This window comes from Lutjanus erythropterus, chromosome 2, assembly GCF_056507025.1.
Source record: "Lutjanus erythropterus isolate fLutEry1 chromosome 2, fLutEry1.hap2, whole genome shotgun sequence".
NCBI classification, from domain to species: domain Eukaryota; kingdom Metazoa; phylum Chordata; class Actinopteri; order Lutjaniformes; family Lutjanidae; genus Lutjanus; species Lutjanus erythropterus.
In genome coordinates this window covers 23,074,483-23,093,417 of record NC_139318.1, presented here as the reverse complement: position 1 = coordinate 23,093,417, position 18,935 = coordinate 23,074,483, and positions in this window count along the sequence as shown.

Genomic DNA, 18,935 nt, shown 5'->3' with positions numbered 1-18,935 from the left:
TTAAAAAACACTAGGCTTGATTAAAGCTGGGGTAGGCAGTTTATTTTTGGCATCACTGGACACAGGCTCCATAATAACCTTTAAGCATAATGTAATTAAAGTGGTCTGAGAGAAAAGACTTCTGCTCCCAGTCTGTTTTTTTCAGGCTTTAGAAAATGTAGCCTGTGACAGGAGAATTTGGCCAATCCCAGGTCAGTAAGATAGTTGATCGCTGAGTCTTACTTCCAAAGCGTCAGCGGGACGACCTGGGAATGAGACACAACAATCAACTATCTTTCTCCAGAATCGCTTACTGCATCTTTAAATCAAAGCGTCCCTTCATGCTCTCCACACTTTGGTTTTTGTGAGGTAAATCAGTTGAGCTCAAGTCATGATTAGGTGAAAGCAACACATCCTCAGACCTTAGCTGTTTCTGGATGATGACATTGATGACTTGATTCTGAGTATTACTCATATTTGATTAAAGAAGTATCTGTAATCTTAAATCAGCTTTTTTTTAGGTTTCTTCCAGATGGCGTGGCAGATGGCTGCCTCACTGTGCTGGAACATATTGTTTTGTCTGGATTACTATCTTGCACAAATATTCCTACATACTGTAACCTTTTGCACATTCCCTGGATATCACTTTGCACATTCCTATACAAAACTGTATAGCTCTCTAATTTGAATAATATATACATTTTTGTAATATTTTTCTCTAATTTTCTATTTATGCTCCTTGACTTGCAGTATTTGCTTTTATTTCTCTTGATACGTTTCTACTTTATGTGTTGTTATGCAGCAAATCATCCAGGCAAGGCCTCCTACTGTATGCACACACCTACTTGGCAATAAACCTGATGTGATTTTATTGATAAACCAGCCTTGTTTCCCTGCACACCGTCTGACTGTCTGATTGGTGCACAACAGGCTCTTTTCTACATAACAGGAAATTCTCTCCCTGTTTCCTGCACAGCCCAACTTCACATCCTCATGCTCACAGTTAACCCCTCGCTGAATTAACTGTGACTCACTGGCAATGAAGTAAGGAAAGCTATTTTTACTTTTCAATTGTGGTCAGCTGGTGAAGATTTATTACACCAAAAAATATCTGTGCTGCGGTGTATGACAGACTCGGTAGTAACAAACAGGAGCATAAAAACGGGGAGTGACTGTGAAGGGGGTCAGCCTAGCAGCAGGAAGGAAAAAAAGAGAGTCAAGTCCTGTTTTGACTCCAAACCCAACACACAGCAACACCACATGAATCCATTTCTATTTGGTTATATTTGCACTGGTAAATGGACTGACCTCATACCAAGAAATTACCATTTTTCAGGCCATGAAACATGAGCCTTGATTAGATGTAATCCCAGTGTTACAAACAGAACATTACAAAATCTTTCTCAGACAACATACCAAGGTTTTCTGTGTTGATGAGTTTGCACAGGACAATGATGAACAGTCTGTCCTTATATTCTTGTGCATTACACTTGAAGGTCAAAAATCAATCCACAGCTACATGAGGGAATCGAAGTACATCGGTCTGTAGCTACTGGCACATGATAATTTGTCTGTGATGGGCTCCCTGATGCTTAACTGTATTAATAACTGCTTCATACTGTCTCAATGCAAAACCTGAGACAGTGCTAGAAAAAAAAGAAACGCACAACTCTTACTAAGCAGTTTTAAGTTCAAGTTTAAGTTCAAGTTCAACTTAATTGTGATCCCAGAGGGCAACTGTTTCACATGCATCACAGCAAAAGACATCACAAAGTTAAAAAGATAAACAAAAAGGACAATTCGCAAATGTTAAAAGATGTAGTCAAACACATATCACAATGAGTTTAGTCTCAGGAAATGTGCATTACAGCAAAGCATTAGTAGCGTAAAGTGCCAGTGCCTTTAAGCTAATGGCTGCTGGAATGAATAAGTGCTTTTGTCAATTTGTTTTAATCCTCGGTACCTTAAAACTGGTACCTGAGGGAAGAACCTGGGACCCTGTATGTCGTGGGTGATCAGCATCAAGAAGTATGGTATGAGCTTACAGGGTGTTTGGCTCATTGAAAAACATGATGTGGCTACAACTTTGACCACCTTCCTGTTGGTACAATGACTGTGTTTTCATATGGAGTCAGTAAAAGGGAGGAAGGTGGGCTCTGCTGCAGCACAAGAAAGAATAATGACAGATCTGATGTGAACCCATGAACACATTTTTAGCTGCATTTACATGGACCCTAATATTCCACTAAAAATCATAATAATAACCTTATTAGAATGAAAATGCCTCATGGTAACACCTCAATTGGAAAAGACTGCTCCGGTCGGAAAGAATTTTCAGTCAGGTGGAGAAGGGCGGTGGAAACTTTGCGATAATCCATTCAATCAGGAAAATATTAGCATCTAATGCCCATGTAAACACTTAAACTATGAAAGACAGAAACATAGCAACAGCAAAACAAAAATGGTCTGTTGCTGCTAAAGACTGCAGAAGAAGTTATGTGCAGCTGACTGTTGACTGTTGACTGTTGCTAAACAGAAATGCAGCATGTTCCCAGGACACAATGTGGGTCCATCTTGAAAATTGTGGTATTAACAGATGTTTCTGGTTATAAATTTTTCTTTTTCTATTACATTTCCATCAGATTAGATTCACAGCAGGTGGAAAAACTTTGCGCACATCCAAAAACTTTAATTCTGACTAAAGGCTTTGGGGCGTGTAAAGGCACATCTTATTGGTTCACTTCATGTAACATCCAGGTGAATGGATGGTGATTTTGGTCTTATTCATGTGATTTGTCAACAATTAGAAAAATTTTAAATACCTTAAAACTTAACCTTTAAAGTTTCTATTATTTCTTATCAATATAACTGTTGGAACTGCAGTTTTGAAAGCGTAAGCATGTGCTGATTCTTTCAACCTCCTGCACTACAAATCAAAATTAATGTGTGTATTTATTGATTAGGAGTTCAACACCTAATCAATAAATTGTCATTTATATGTGGATCTCTCTCATAAGGGTTGGTCTGACATATCTGCAGCCATGATATATTGGATGTGTACAGTAACAGTATTGAACAATGTCAGTATGTTTTCAGTAATGGATTAGACAAACAATTCAGGCCATGTGCGGCGTGAACCCCGAGGTCCATCTCTGTCTGTGTGTCTCCTGTTTGCGTCAGGCGAGGAAAGAGCGCGTCTCCTCCTCTCTCCTGCTCTGAGGTGAAACAATAAGACTGGGGCTTAAAAAAGGAACTCCATCTTGATATACTCCTTCCTGTGACTGTTTTCAAGTCTTTCAGCAAAGCTACAGCACGGAGGGCGTAGTCACCAAACTAAAGGATAATTCCAGTTACTTTCAACCTGGGCCTCATTGTCCTGCTTTTTGACATCATTGCAGGTTTATGAGGTTTAAAAAAAACAACAGACAGGAAAAAATGAAATTTCATTTTCTGACTGAGTCTTGATCTTTTTATTTTTACTTTTATTATACCAGAAAAATTAGAATTTCCTGTGTGTTTATTTGGACAGCAACTATTTTGTGTAATGTGGCTTAAAACAAAGTATAATTAGTCTAAATTCTATATATACTGGGATGATGATGATTAATTGATGTTGCTGTGGAAATAAAGATTTTATTGGTGTTTATTTGGTATTATTTTCTAAAAGCCAAAATTTAAAGTTTTTAATCAATTAATATTACCAATGATTGACTAAGGAGAGTGTTTACAATTTGCATCCCTAATATATCCACTTTATTTTCACAAAACACACAAGAAAAAATAAAGCAGAGCAAAACACAGGTGCACATTTGTGTATCCTTGGAAAGTATTGTTGACACTCCTGTAAACTGTCGACTTTTTGAGCCAATAGGACGCAGCAGGAACAAACTCTTGTGTCATGGCTGTCTAATTTTAGTTTCCCTTCACATCATGACAAGGAAGAAAACACAGCTGGAGGGTTGTTTTTGTTCTTCTGTGAGAACTTTCTGACATGTGCACAATGGGATAAGTTCTGACAAAGGGAGGCTGTAAAAATAAGATTTATGACATACAGAAAAAAAAATTGTTTTTAACATTTTAAAATGTGTCTATATACCTATTATAATATAATGTGTTGGTAAACATTTGTCTTGCCTTAATGTGTTTCATTAGTCATGCAAACTTGTTTATGACAACTATTTACCTTGATATGAACTAATAATAGCATAAAACTTTATTTGAATAATAAACCTTAAAACTGTACTTCACCAGTTTAGTATTGTATAAACAGTTTTACCAGTGAAGCAGAACCAGGGATATAATCTTTTTTTTCCATGTCTTTTTCTTCCTTGTCAAAACCTTGCACCTACATTACCCACAATGCATATTAACTACAGAAAATTAGGGGGCGCCTGGATAGCTCAGTTGGTAGAGCGTACGCCTCATGTACGGAGGCTGTGAGTCCTCTGCAGCAGCCATGTGCTCGAATCCCGCCCATGGCCCTTTGCTGTGTGTCATTCCCCCACTCTCTCTCCCCATTTCCTGTCATGTCTTCAGTTGTCCTATCATTAAAGGCATAAAAGGCCCCAAAAATATATTTTAAAAAAAGAAAATTAGGTCAGGGGGAGTGCCTTGTATTTTCTAGTTGGAATGAGTTCATCTCTTCTCACGATTATTTTTATATTTTCTCTGACACAGATTAGATTATACATTTTTGCTCTTTGTACTGCTGGTATGGATGCAACCACACACTTTCTTTCAGATTGTCGAATGGCTTTTACTGTTGATCAATTCTCAAATTGACTATCCCAAATCAAATTGGAAATATGCTTAACTATATAGTGCTAAAATATATTAGAATTTAGAAGGTCCGCATTCTGGCATCAATGTAAATTAGTATTTTGCATCCAAAAATGCCCAAACTGTCTTACACCATTCCGTATACACAAGTGTGGGACTAAATGAAAGTGAATTCATGAACATGAATGATAGGAAAGGACTTAAGAACTTACAGTGTAGGACTTGTCCAGCTGAGGAAGTCTTGGAGGGTTTAACTTGAGGCTTCTGATGAAATTCAGTGCAGTGCAGTGACTCACTACAATAAACAAAGGCCAGGATAATTAATACATTTGTATTGTAGGGAAATATTTAACTAAAGATGAGACAATAGTGTCTCTATTATAGTTTAATCCTGATTAGCAATGCTTCATATTCTCTTTAACACACTGCCAGTAAACGTGTACATTCAGGATCAGCACAATGGTTTTAACGGTTTCTGTGCTGAAGGAATTCAATATTATAATGCACATTAAAACACTTACTGAGATTTATTCATTGGCTTTGACTTTCGCTAAATTAATCACTGTTGATTTAAGTGGCAGCTATTAAGTGAAACTGAACAATACATCCATCAGGTTGTTGTGATGGGAAGCAATAAGTCTAATGACCATATATATGTAAACAGAGCACACATCCCGTAAAACCACACTGGATTAACCTGAACCGACCCTCTGTCATGAGCGTTATGTGTGTCTTCAATAACCTGTCAGTGTGTGTGTTTGTATGCAGAGGACAAGACAGCTCAATAAAAACCTCAGGTTTCACATGTCCAGCAAACCTGAAACAGAGATACTTCATAGTACTGTATTAGAACTGTAAATGATCAGAGAAACAGCCAAATCTGCCAATATTACATATCTCCGGAAATCAAATCAACTGCCAGTCTGTTTGTGTGACATCACTGTCATCCCCCGTTGGTTACCTGGCAACTGTTCCTGCCCAACAAAATATCTGGCATATAATCGCCATAAATCAGAAAAATGCTGTTTATACACATATTAAACAAAAGACATATAAAGTGTTAGGGAGGAGCTGGTAGGTAGATTTGTTTAACCTTTTGACAGAGCCAGGCAAGCTGTTTCCGGTCGTTACGCTAAGCTAAGTTAACTGTCTGCAGGTTGCAGCTGCATCTTACCATACAGACATGGTGGGATCAGTCTTCTCATCCAACTCTCAAATAAGCAAAAGAGAGTATTTCCAAAAATAGACTGTTCCTTTAATGATTACATTTACAAATGCAAATTTCCTGAAGCTTTTTTATTTACATAAATAGCATCCTACAATCACTTTTCTGTTCCTGTTTTTGTTATTGTTTGTGGCTGTGTGTTTAAAATCAGATGTTTACTTTGGCAAACTGCCGTTTAAGTTTCATTAATAATGAAGAGAAATGCAGGGGGGATAGAGTCTGTGTTTTTTTAGAGGCAGCATTAATCTTCTCAGGACACATTGAGATGCAAGTAGCCCCTTAACAGCCTCTGCATCTAACAATCAATACTGGCCATGTGACACTGGAGCGAGCAAGAGTGACACCGGAGCTGCCAAGAAACATTTCCTCCTCCCTTAGGAGCATCTAATCTGGGCAAAGTCACTGACAGTCACATTTCACCATCAAAGTTACCTCTGTGACCTGATCTGACAACACTGAGCACATTTTAAACTCTTAATTATTATTCAACTGCTGCCTCTCCCTCGTGTGTGGGTCACAGGACTCACAAATCTACCCAAAGTTTTATTGATTGACTAAGATGTTATAAACACAGTACTCACTGATTTACCCTTTATATAGAAAGCAAGATTTAAATTATTAATTGTGTTTCCATGTCCCCATCACTCATAGAGAGCATGAGGGCTATTTAAACACTGATAAACATGGCTACCTACGTGATCTGTAAATGCAGTATTTTCTTTTCTGTAGTCTGTTCAGTGATATTTATCCCTGCCAGGTGTACCTGGGTCGTTCGTGTGTGTGTGTGTGTGTGTGTGTGTGTGTGTGTGTGTGTGTGAGTGTGTGTGTGTGCATGACCAACTGGCCAGGAGCTAGTCCACAGCTCAACACACATACTACTGAATCCATCAGCCTAATATTTTTTGCATACATTTATGACTGTATGCTTGGCTTGGACAGTATAAAGGTATAACAGTATACTAGGCTATTAAGAAATCCTAGCGGTGTTATTTTCAATACAGTCAAAAAGACAGATGTTCCACTTTCTATTGAACTGGTAGGGAGATGCTGTATTGTAGTGTTCAGCACTCGCCACCAGGGGTCAGTCTCAATGCGGCAGTGCAGCTGAGCAGACAAACAGTGTCTGGTGGATAAAGTTATTGGACTAACTACTAAAAAAAAGAAGAAAAATGCTTCCGTTTGGGATTATTTTGGTTCCAGTCCAGATGATAAAGGCAGACTATTGACTGGTCAGAGTAGTTTTTTGTCGTGAACATGTAACTTCAGCAAGCATGAAAGAGGTTGGGTGACAGACTGATTACTGTCTGTGGCGGCAGAGAGTGAAAGGTGAGCAGTGAAGTGAAGTCTTGCAGTAAATGAGTAGCAAAGGCGCTGTAAACGCACGGTGTGGGTATGAGTTTGTCAGAGAATGAAAGCTGCAGCTTCTTGACACGAAACAGAGCTCCTGAGTGTGTATGTTGTTTTCCCAGCTGTGGGAATAGTGTTGCTATGACAATCAGCTCTGCCTATGCTGAGAGAGTGCTACAGTACAGTGGAGTACAGTCAGGTGAGCTGTTTACACAAGTACTGCCATAATACTGCATACCCAGTATAATGTCAGGAAGGTATGGAGTTAGAAAAAAGTAGATACTGCCCAAGACTACTGATCATGGTTGCAGTGATTCACAATTTATGAAAAACCTTGACAATACCGGTATGTTTATGTTCCTGCTATCTCAAAAATGTAAAATTCACAGAATTGAAAACATTGGCTGAGTAAAGGCTTCAGTCTTTTTGTGAATCCATGTTGTTACCTTAGTAAATATACTGTATATAACTGTATAAGATGAAGCAGATTTAAGTGCAGGTAGGGAGCATGCTGGGTGGTTTGGAGCAGGCAGAGATTGAGAGTGGACTGCCAATGAGTCCACAGTCCCTTTCCTGCCTTTTTCACTCCCTTTTTCTCTTTCACACGAGCAGAATTTATGAGGCCATTACGAATGTGCATGCAGTGTCAACAGTGCCCAGCTAATATCTTTATCCAGCACCATGAGGACCGGGGGACCCGTCCGACAAGACACACACACACCGCCCAGGAGACAAACTGCCCTCCCAGCTCACAGTTCAGCTGAACACACACGTAAACACTCAACACATTTAACATGCCTCAGCATTTCAAACACATTAGCTGGCTTCTGTAAGGTAGCCAGCAACTTAAATAATGAATTCAGCCTGAGCTTTCTCTTATTATGAACAAATCAGTTCTGTTAAAGGGGGAAACTGAAACCTGGTCAGATGCCCAGATGATTAAAATCAATGCAGTGCACTTTGTAACACACCAACACAGAGAAATATATACACATATATGCTAATTAATGCTGGATGTCTTTCAGTAAAAACCAAAACATGTCAACATATCATGAAGTATTGAAAACTGTTACAAATTAAACAAGGGGGAGGACCCAAAAGCAGACAACACAAGGGAACCAGCTCAAGAAAGTCTTAATGAAATTAAACAAATGAAACAAGGGCTTACACAGATAAAGGGAGGTAAAAATCCAAGGTCCAACGAAACAGAATCCACAAAAGGCAAACTCAAAAAACAGTCCAGGGGAAAAATAACACGGTAGAAACTCGGGAGGGAGACACACAACAAACTGACACTGACACAGAGGAACACAGGGGCTAAATGGACAGAAGTAATTAGAGACAGGTGGACAAACAGGTGACACTAATGACAATCAAAAGGAGCGGGAAAACAGACAAAGACAGGAAGTAAAAACAAGACACACAAGGGAGAACCAAGACTACAAAATAAAACAGGAAGTGACCAACAAAATGTCCAAACCATAACAGAAAACTGTCATGCACTGAAAGCTGGTTTCAAATGTCTGGGCAGATGTGCAATCTTGTTTACTTATTTTTTTGTTTTTAAATAGTTTTGATAATTGACATTGACATCCAGCAAAGGGCCGTAGGAGGGAGTTGAACCCATGGCCACTGCAGAGGACTCACAGCCTCAGTTCATAGAGTCAAAGCTCTACCAACTGAGCAACAAGGCAGGCCGCTGTAATTTTGTTTTTTTGTTTTTGTTGATCAGCCTGCTTCTGATTTTAATTACACCTTTACCAGTTGATATTATACATTTCATATATTGTAAAGTTGCAATACAGCTGCTTCTGGGTGGACAAAATTTAAAGAACAATTCATTAGTTTGTCACTAATACTTTCTGACTCTGTTGAGTCTGTCTATCCTAAAGCTTCCTGATTAGACTAGATAGTGTTTTTGTTGGGGACTGTTTTCAGTGGCAGACTTATACACATTTGGTGATCTAGTGAGTTTCCACAGCAGCAGGGATGGTAAATTATGGATTGTAAAGTAGAAACATGTCAGCCACTGGTGGTTCTTATGATCTTTACAAAAAAAAAAGCAGGGACTAGTTTGCTCCTTCTGTCATCATGCAGATGTCTATAACTTGTTAACAGTTCGACCAAACATTTCTGCTCAAAACCTCTCTGATGGTTTTATTTTAAAGTCAGTTTTTGTAGGGCAAGTGGAGGAGAAGTGTACTCGCCCCATCGTCAGTGATGGACTGGAGTGGAAGGTCAAGTTTATGTCACTTTACCTTTCAACTTACAACATTGAAGGGATTGTGAATATGTGTTCGAAGTTACAGGTACAGTTGATCCAATTTCAAATGTTTTATGCTGCATATGTAAAATGACATGTATCAAAATAATCACATATTTAGTACTACATTTATTATTATTATTTTAATCAATGCAATGGTGACTCATTCTGAGGAGCCCAAGTGCCCTACAGTCTGGTAGCCATTCTGGCCTTTGTTACTTCCCACTGGACAAGTTAAAAGACATAATCCATTTTTGTGATTTGTTTGGATGCTTTCAACTGTTTGTTCATTTGAGATTTGCATTTGTAAAATAAATACATTTTAAAAAATGTACTATTGTCACTTTTACCCTGATAAGTGCCTTTTGTATGAAAACAAGTAAACAAGTAATGTGTCTTTAACAGGTTTTGGACAACAGTGGAGGTTTAAGGCACAAAGACCTTAGTTATAGGCAAAACTTAATAGGACCGATTCATCGCTGCTTTTGGTCATTTCATGAGATTTATTGATAAGAACTACAGAATATTAACATCTGTTATATTTGAATATTTGATAGTGTTGGCTACTCTTTTTACACAACAAGAGTTTGTAGGGTTTTGTAGAAAGAGGGACTGAAACTCAGGTATTGTATCGGCACCAGAGCTGAAAATGACAGCCAATCCCAATATGTGGTCAACGGAGAGCAAAGGTGTTATATACAACATAAATTCAGCCGCCCCATGTTGTGAGTTGAACTACAGCCAAACGGTGTCATTTGAGACTTGGCGGGGCCTTTGTCCCTCTTCCTGTGATCCATCTGCTGCTGGGGGAGACACCGCAGCAGGCCTGCCATCAAGATCACTGGCACCAGTCTGTTTTACATGTGGCTGTTTGACACAACACAGCAGGAGCGGCATTATGGCCTGGTGGCAAGAGCGGCTCAGTAGCTGTGGCAGCATTAGTTCTCATTACGCACACATCAACTCATTACAGCTCACCGTGGGGTGATGCTGCTGACAGAGGGACCCGGGCCTCCATCTGAAGCACATCGCCTCACAGTGTGGAGGTGGCAGTGGAAGACGCTATTCACTGATGAACCATTAAAGAAGCCTACAGCAGCAAAACAGTGCAGTGTGGGATGTCGAGGCAATAATGGGTTTTAATTGTCTTCCCTATGGACACTGCTTCGATAATTTGATAATCATATAAGTCTCGTGTTTTAGTCGTAGTTGTAGTGGTCGCAGCTTGAGTTTTACCGGCAATGTTTTCTATGATAACTGTAATTGTAACAGAAATCATAATAGCAGTAAGCACATGGATGAAACAGGCTCAATAACTTTTACTGGCTGCCATTCCTCTCTTTGTATCTTTATATTTCAGCTTCCCCCTGTGCTTCATTTAGTTTATAACATGTGGCATTTCTATGAGGACTCTGACAACAGATAACAAGTTAAACTCCTGCAGAGCTCTACAGCTGAGATAAGCACACAGAAGAACAACTTACATCCCAAAGCGAGAATCATGTCGTGTTGAAGGGAAATGAAACCAACCAGCTGTCCATCTCAGGTGGTGCAGGTACAGAAGGTGAAATTAATTTAGATGGATAAACCTGCTTACGTATCAGAAATGAAATGTAATAAGCTCTAATGAATGTTAGGTTTTCCACTTGTCTCTCTTTCACAAAAAGCCCCCCTATTGTTTTATGACGCCACTAAAAAACTCATCTCAAAGTTACTTTACTACTTGTCTGGCACTTTTCTATCAATGTTCTCTTATACTAGTTTGTCTTACTTTGAAAAACATGCAGAGTTTAGGGAAAAGTTTTATATGATTTATAGGTCAAACTACTGTTTAATATGTAAAAAAAAAAAATCAAGTGCTATCATTTATGACATTTTAAAATTATTTACACACTCTCTATTCCTAACAAATTCTTACAAAAATCATTGCGTGAGTTTATATGCACACTAGAACCCCAGTTATATGTTGAGCCTCTTTCTAGATTTTTCTTTGAGAGGAGGTGGGACTATGTGGGCGCTGCAGTGGTGTGTGTCAACTCACTGTCTAAGAGCAGAGAGAGGGAGAAAGTGCAGCTGGTACTGGAGTATCAGTAGTGTGAGAAATGATTATTGAAATTTCAAAATTTCAGATTGGATATTTATTGATATTTTTGACAACACTAAATCAGGCAACCCCAGGCTGCATAGCACAAAGAAAAACAGACGAGATTATATGTAGCTCATTACCTGAGTCTCATAAAATTCCCATAATGAAAAAAAAATCAAGCAGGTATTTTCATATAAACTCTTGAGTGTCATACTTGACCATTTGTTATCATGGAAAGATCCCACTGAATCTGTCTTCAAAAAGATACATTTTTGTATTTTCTCCACGGCCTTAGGTATTTTGGGGTGAGTAGACAAAGTCTTGTTCAGTTTTTTTTTTTTTTTTTTACTTCTGTGATTATAACTGTTCTAATCTACAGTACTATATGACTTCATGGTCCAAGTATTTGTCCACTTCTTTGAAGTCAAAACTGCTCCACCAAATGAACCTCTGCTCAAAGATTGGAGGCAAACTGCTGGATAAAATTCATAAATCAGCATACCACGAAAATATGTTACAGTTGGCAAACAACATTGTCTCTGAGCCCTGAACACCATCATGAACAGTGAATACAGACTGTTAGCATCAAACAAGAGATGAAGGCTTCAACAATTTAATATGGTTAGACTGAAAACCTCTTTTGTACACCAGTCACTCCTAAAATCAAAGATGGCCTTGATTATTGTCTTCTGTGATCATAATGTTAAATGAATTAATTTTTGTTTCTTGTCTCAATTTTTGTCTTTTCTGTGATGTTGCAAATGGGGCTGCTGCGACGCAAGAAAAATTTCAGGCTCATTCTGACAATGAAGTCTCATGATGATGATGATGATGATGATCATCATCATCATCATCATCATAAAACATTACATCCTGCTTTTGTGAAACCTGCCTGGTGGAGTTCACAAGTAAACACAACACATTTGTGATCAGGGCTCATAAATGTGACAAAACCTGAAGAGAGAACAGCAGCCTCCCGTTAAGATTGTATTATTTGTTTTCACATTTTTTATAAACCTCTCATTATCTTGTAGTAGTTTTCTAAATTTGTTTGGTGGCTCAATATGCTTGATTTTACTGATCGAGTCCTAATGGCCTATTATCGTTAATGGAGCCCGTAGTATTCCCTTCACTCGTTTTTATGTTAATGTCGGTAATTTAAAGAAGTATCTTAAACTGATCCTAAAAGCTCAAAACCCTGTCTCTTTGGGCTATTTTTGTGTCTTTTGTTGCAGTGTAAAATTGCACTGCTCTACTGTTGAGAAACCCTTCCAATATTAAAGACTGTGGTTGTAGCATCTATCCAGGGATTGACAATTTATGAGTTTGATTCCCTCTCTCGGTTTGTGACGTCAGTCCCCGGTTGGGTCATTGAAACTCTATACTATAAAGCTTCCCCAAGAATTAAAAACCTCTTATAGACAAGTATCTTATCTGAGCTTGTACAACATCAAAGTCAACTGTGCGCAGCTTTTCTGTGGAAGAGGTCTTCCATGTTACAGCTTAAACAAAAGTAAGAGACTCCAGGAAGTGACTGCTCCTAAACAAGAAGTAGTCAGGTAAAATGGTGAATTTTCTGGTTTTACACTTTGGATTCTCTACAAATTAAACAACTGAGATATACTATGTTAATTAGTGAGCTTTAAGGTCCTGGGTTTTTTTGTACCTTCGAACAGAGCTAGGCTAATGTTTCCTTCTGTTTCCAGTCTTTAAGCTAAGCATAATTTATTTAATCATTCAAATTTAGCTGGATGGTTAATAACACGTGTTTCTGTGGTGTGATGAACTCAGAACACATTTATTGTTGCTTTACAAGATCTTTAAAGGACTCCACATAATTCACAAAACCAAGTAAGACTTTATCCTTCTACTTACAGATGTAATTTCAAGAGTACATTCAAGGAATGGTATTTAAGATTCAGTTATTTAATTTGAATAACTTGATAAATTAAACTGATTCAAGGGCAACTCTGTCTGCGTTCTTTTCCACGGTTTTCAAATCGAAACTCCCACTTAGCCATTAGCAAAACGCAGTAACCGATGTACTTCTCTCCCCTCCCCTGCCTCAACTTAGGAGGTTTATTTGAGTAATCATGCATGTCCTCAGAGGTTTTTGGGAAAATAGCATTTTGAAACCAAAACACATACTTCAAAAGTTAAGATGTGATTACATAAGGAACACTGCTGGTGGAAAACTAAAGTCTTCAACATATGCAGTTTTAGTGGGGTTGGTATGAGGTCAAAGTAGATAATTAAGGTGGCACAATGTATCATGGAGGATATAAAGGGCATAGCCGAGGCTACTACAGAGAAAATACTCAGCATAAATGCAAATGTTAGCTAAAGATATTCAGTAACCTGACCTCTGGGTTGATGCTGCATACTTTAACATTCGAAAAACACAGTTCAGAATCAAGATCAACCAATCATGACTCACTGAATGTTTTCTTATTGTGCAAATAAACAATTCAACAGTTTCTCACTGGTTAACGTTTCTAGGTGAAAGCTATTTTTCCAGATCCAGACTCAAAAGCTCTGCACAAAACCTCTGCACAACTCTTGTGTATCAATATTTAAATATATCTTAATATCTGTCAGATCTGTGAAGGGATGTATTTGATCTTACCATGTCAGAAGTAGCATTTTGCTCATAGAAGGGATGAACATGGTAGCTCAGTGTCCTTGCCTTTCCTTAGTTGCCTTTATCCCAGTAAAACTGCATTAACAGCGGGCCAGACCTGCCCCTCCCTCCCTCTCTGGATCAAGGACCTGCAGTGCCATAAAGACAACATTGATCGCCTGCTCAGGTCTAAAGGACATAAGACAGGATTACTGAGAAACAAGTGTCAGACACCATCACCTCATATCCTTCCTCATAAAGGCTCCATTAGCTCCTGTGCTACAGTAGCTTTATAGCTGCACTGTGAGGAACATCAACAGTAAACTGACACGTACACTGTGTGTGTGAACAGAGCATAAGTGACTGCTGGTTAAACAGATAATACTTGGCCAAAAATATCAATAAAACTGAACTACTTAATGACATTAGATCTGAGGTGGTTTCCCCGTGGTGAGGGTCATTTATTTTCTATTATGAAAGCAGCAGGTTGCCATTTTCCTCATCCACAGCAGGATTAAACTGCCACAACTAAATGCAGAGATCATTTCTCAGTGCAGCTGGTCGCTGAGAGGAGGGCGGATCTGTCAATGAGACACACCTGCCTGTCCCTTATAAGTGATTAGACTCATCAAAGTGGTGAGTCAGCAAGTCAAATTAAGCTGAGAAATGCACATTATCTTATTTTTCTTTTAGTCAGTCGTGCTGTGGATCATCAGGATGCTTCCTGCTGCTCTCAGTGCAGACGGTCAGTGCAGTGGCTAAAAATAAACAAAGCCACTGTGAGTGCTACAGCTGCTGTTTATGTCCAAGAAAATTCCCTTCATATATTATACATAAAGAGTCTACAATCATGCTTGCAGCTCTGTATGTTTTGAGCGAAATGCTAATGTCAAAATGCTGGCAGTACTACTAAAACAGCACGCTGATGTTTCGCAGGTATGACATTTATCATTCTCACCACCTTAGATTAAAGGGATGGTTTAGATTTTTGATGTAGAAGTAGGTGAAGTAGAAGGCACTCAGAATGCCACCAGTCTGGAAAAGCAGCAGGAGAACCCGTGTAGCAAGCTAATTAACATTACCAAAAAAGTTCAGTATTTTGATCACAAAAGCTATTCCAATGCTTCCTGAGGGAGACAAGTCTGCAATAGGGCTGCAACAAATCAGTTTAATTAACTAATCAATTAATTGTTGTTAACTAAAAGATGAAAAATGGTAATTAGTGTTTCCAAAAGCTTAAGATTGGGTCCTCAAATGTGTTGTTTTACTCACAAGCCAAGGATATTCAGTTTATCATAGAGGAGTAAAGAAACCAATATGAAAGAAACTAAACCACCTTTGATGGTTTATCAAAGGAATCAGTGATTAATTAAATAATAGATTAATCACTGCAGCTGTAATCTGTACAAAATCTCATGGCAGTCTATCCAGCAGTTGTTGAGTCATTTTACCAAATAACAAATGTCAACCTCATGGAGGCACTAGAGGAAAAGTAGAGGTCATCCTCTGTAAACCATGAAAGATTGTACAAAAATTCATCCAGTAGATGATATTTCAGATATTTCAGTCTGGAACAAAGTGGTGGACTGACCAACTGACATTGCAATGGCTAAAGAGAAAAAAAAAAGAAAAAGCCTAACCACAAATGAAATGAGGTTGCCACTGTGTGCTCTTATAGCTGAATCACTCTGTTGAAAACATTCTAAACATTTTCATTAAACAGCTTTTCTTTATCGTTATGAATGCTGCAGCCTGTGCTTTGTTATGTATACGTGTAAGAGCATATTTAAATCCCTGTATGCCTATCACTCTGTGAGGTCTTGTCACCGTATCAGCTTCATTTCACCTCCTAGGCAGCAAATTTACTCAGGCAGCAAATTGGCTCAGACAAAAGCAAATAAGTTCGCAAACTCGCACACTTAAATGCAAACTGTATATGAACTCATTCACTTATATACTCACAGACTTACCAGGGGGGCAGTGCTGAAGCTGCCCGAGCGTGCAATTCCCACTGTGCTTGGACTGGTCTGTTTGAGGCTGCAGGAACAAAAAGGGGAAAAAACACAGTGTTCGAGGTCACAGTGGGGTCAACAGTCCACCTCAGCAGGAAGAGACCCACCTCTTCATACAGGAGATCCACAAAACACAACAAGTGCCAAAATACCCAATCCCCTGCCTGAGAGAGGAAACAAGTGAGAAATCAAGCCAAATATCTAATTAAGAGGGTAATGAGCCAATCTGGTCTTTGATCTGTGGTCAAGTTGAAGTTCCAGCTGTTATAAATCAAACTACTGGCAACTATCGACTCCTCTGAATAGCGCTCACTGTTTCCTGACGTGTTTCAGGACTCACACGGTTCCTGTGGACCGGGACAGGTCAGAGTCAGACAATTAACTGTCACATTTCAACACATGCACCGCAATTTAATCCACTGGTAGAAATATTATCCTTAAGACTACAATTCTGAATTTGATATTTGAATCGATCCTACTATCTGACACAGGACTCAGACACTCTGCCAGTAGTCGTAGGGTCACAAAAACCTGTGATATTCAGTCTTCTGCATCACATCTAAACTGGATAATTACACGTAACAGCATCACATAATTGGATAAAAAATCGAGGTAACTGTATTCAATTACAGTTACTGATATAAAAAAAAGGACAGATTATTTATACATTTAGTATAAATTCTGATTAAATTACAATTTTAAAATAAAAAACAACCTTCTACTCTGCACAGTGCACACACAGCTGCCAATTCATTATCAAGGCCTCTAACGTCTTCAGTAGGTGGAAATTTTGTCATTTCTTTGTCTTTAAATCGATCAATAAATAAATAAAGGAGCAGCTGGACAAACTAATAAACCATTGCAATGATTAATCTAATCTAATGTTAGATTACACAATACTCTTTTTAATAATCTTCACCTGCAGCATGGTAATGTATCACCACAAACGATATGGGCCTTTGAGTTTGGAGAAAGTAGCAGAAGATAAATGTCTTACTCTCTTGCATTAATTATCTCATGTATATTAATTGGATGTCATTAGGCTTGTCATAACTACTTTTACTAGATGATATATTGTCCCAGAAATAATTGCTACAAACAATATTAATGTTATTCAATAACCATGATATAACAGCATAATAATAACAGCACACGCTTTCAAAGAGCAATAAACATTTAACTGAGACAGAAAACAAGATGACAGAAGTAGTATGACCAGAAATGACACACAAGGATCTGAAATAATTCGAATTGCATCAAAATTTCGATCCCTTCCCTTGACATAGGTACTGTTTTTGTTACAGTTTGAGACTCAGCAGTATTCAGTTCAGGGAGAAGGTGATTCAGAACACAGGATGCTTCCGGTCGGGCAGCAGGGAGCAGCAATGAAGAGAATCACCTCAGGTTGCATTTCAGCAGTACAGAAAAATCAGAGCACAGAAACAAAATATTTCTGAAACTAAATGTACTCACTCAGAACTTCACTTTACAGGTTTTGCCAGCGGTGACGATGTAGAGGGATAGTTCATCCAAAAATGACAATTCAGTCATTATCTACTCACCCTCATGCTGATCGAAGGCCCGGTTTAGTTTTTTAGTCCACAAAACACCGTTTTCACAGGAAAACAGCGCTGCAGATTCTCCCAAGCAACTAAATGGTGATCAGTTTTAAAATGGGGGGGAAGCAAAGAAACAAAAACATAAAATGCCTCCATATTGCTCGTCTTCTGTAATCCAAGTCTGCCAAAGCCTCAAGATGCCAAGTTGACTTGAAAGATGTAATTTACACCGTGAGCCTAAATCTTCGCTGTAGATCCTTAACTTGGAGCCACATTAAACCTGCACACTGTCTGAACTGGGTGTGTGTGTGTGTGGTGCCCACATTTGTCATAAAAAGGCAAGACTTTAAGACTTTTTGCATTGTAATACAAACACTTCTACAAAGAATTACTTACAGTTATAGTGATCAATTGTTTAACAGAACAACAATCAGTGCCTTCAATACGCAGCATAAACCAGTTCCTAATCAAAAACTGCCAAACATTCCCTGGTTCAACATCCCTGGTTGTGATGCTTTGCTGCTTTTCTTTCTCTTATGTGATGATAAACTGATTATGTTTGGGTTGTAGACAGTTGGAAGAACACATCAAGACCTTTGAAGATGTTATCTTGGGACCCTGGAAAACTGATTTTGTTTTTTTACTATTACAGACATAATTAATCATTAAATGGGGAAAATAATAAGATTAATCAATTTTGAAAATTGGTGCAGCTCTAGAATGAATTCATTTAATAACTGAGATAGATCACCACAGCACACGACCAGTCTGGTTCCTCAACATGAAGGTGTACAGTACCATCTGGTGGATATTTTCAGACTTCAACTCTGTTTCCAGACTGTAATAAACTGACCCTCATTTCATGACCTCTTGTCATGACACAGATGCTTCAAGCGGTGGAGGCTTTATATGTATAATGAGATTAAATAAAAACAAAAGAAAATAAAAACCCATTTTCACAATACCAAAACAACAAAAAGTCAGAACAGTGTCAAAAAGTGTTAAATTCCTGATATTTATTAAATACTAAAACTCAAGAGTTTGTTGTTTCTGTGATTTCCTCCA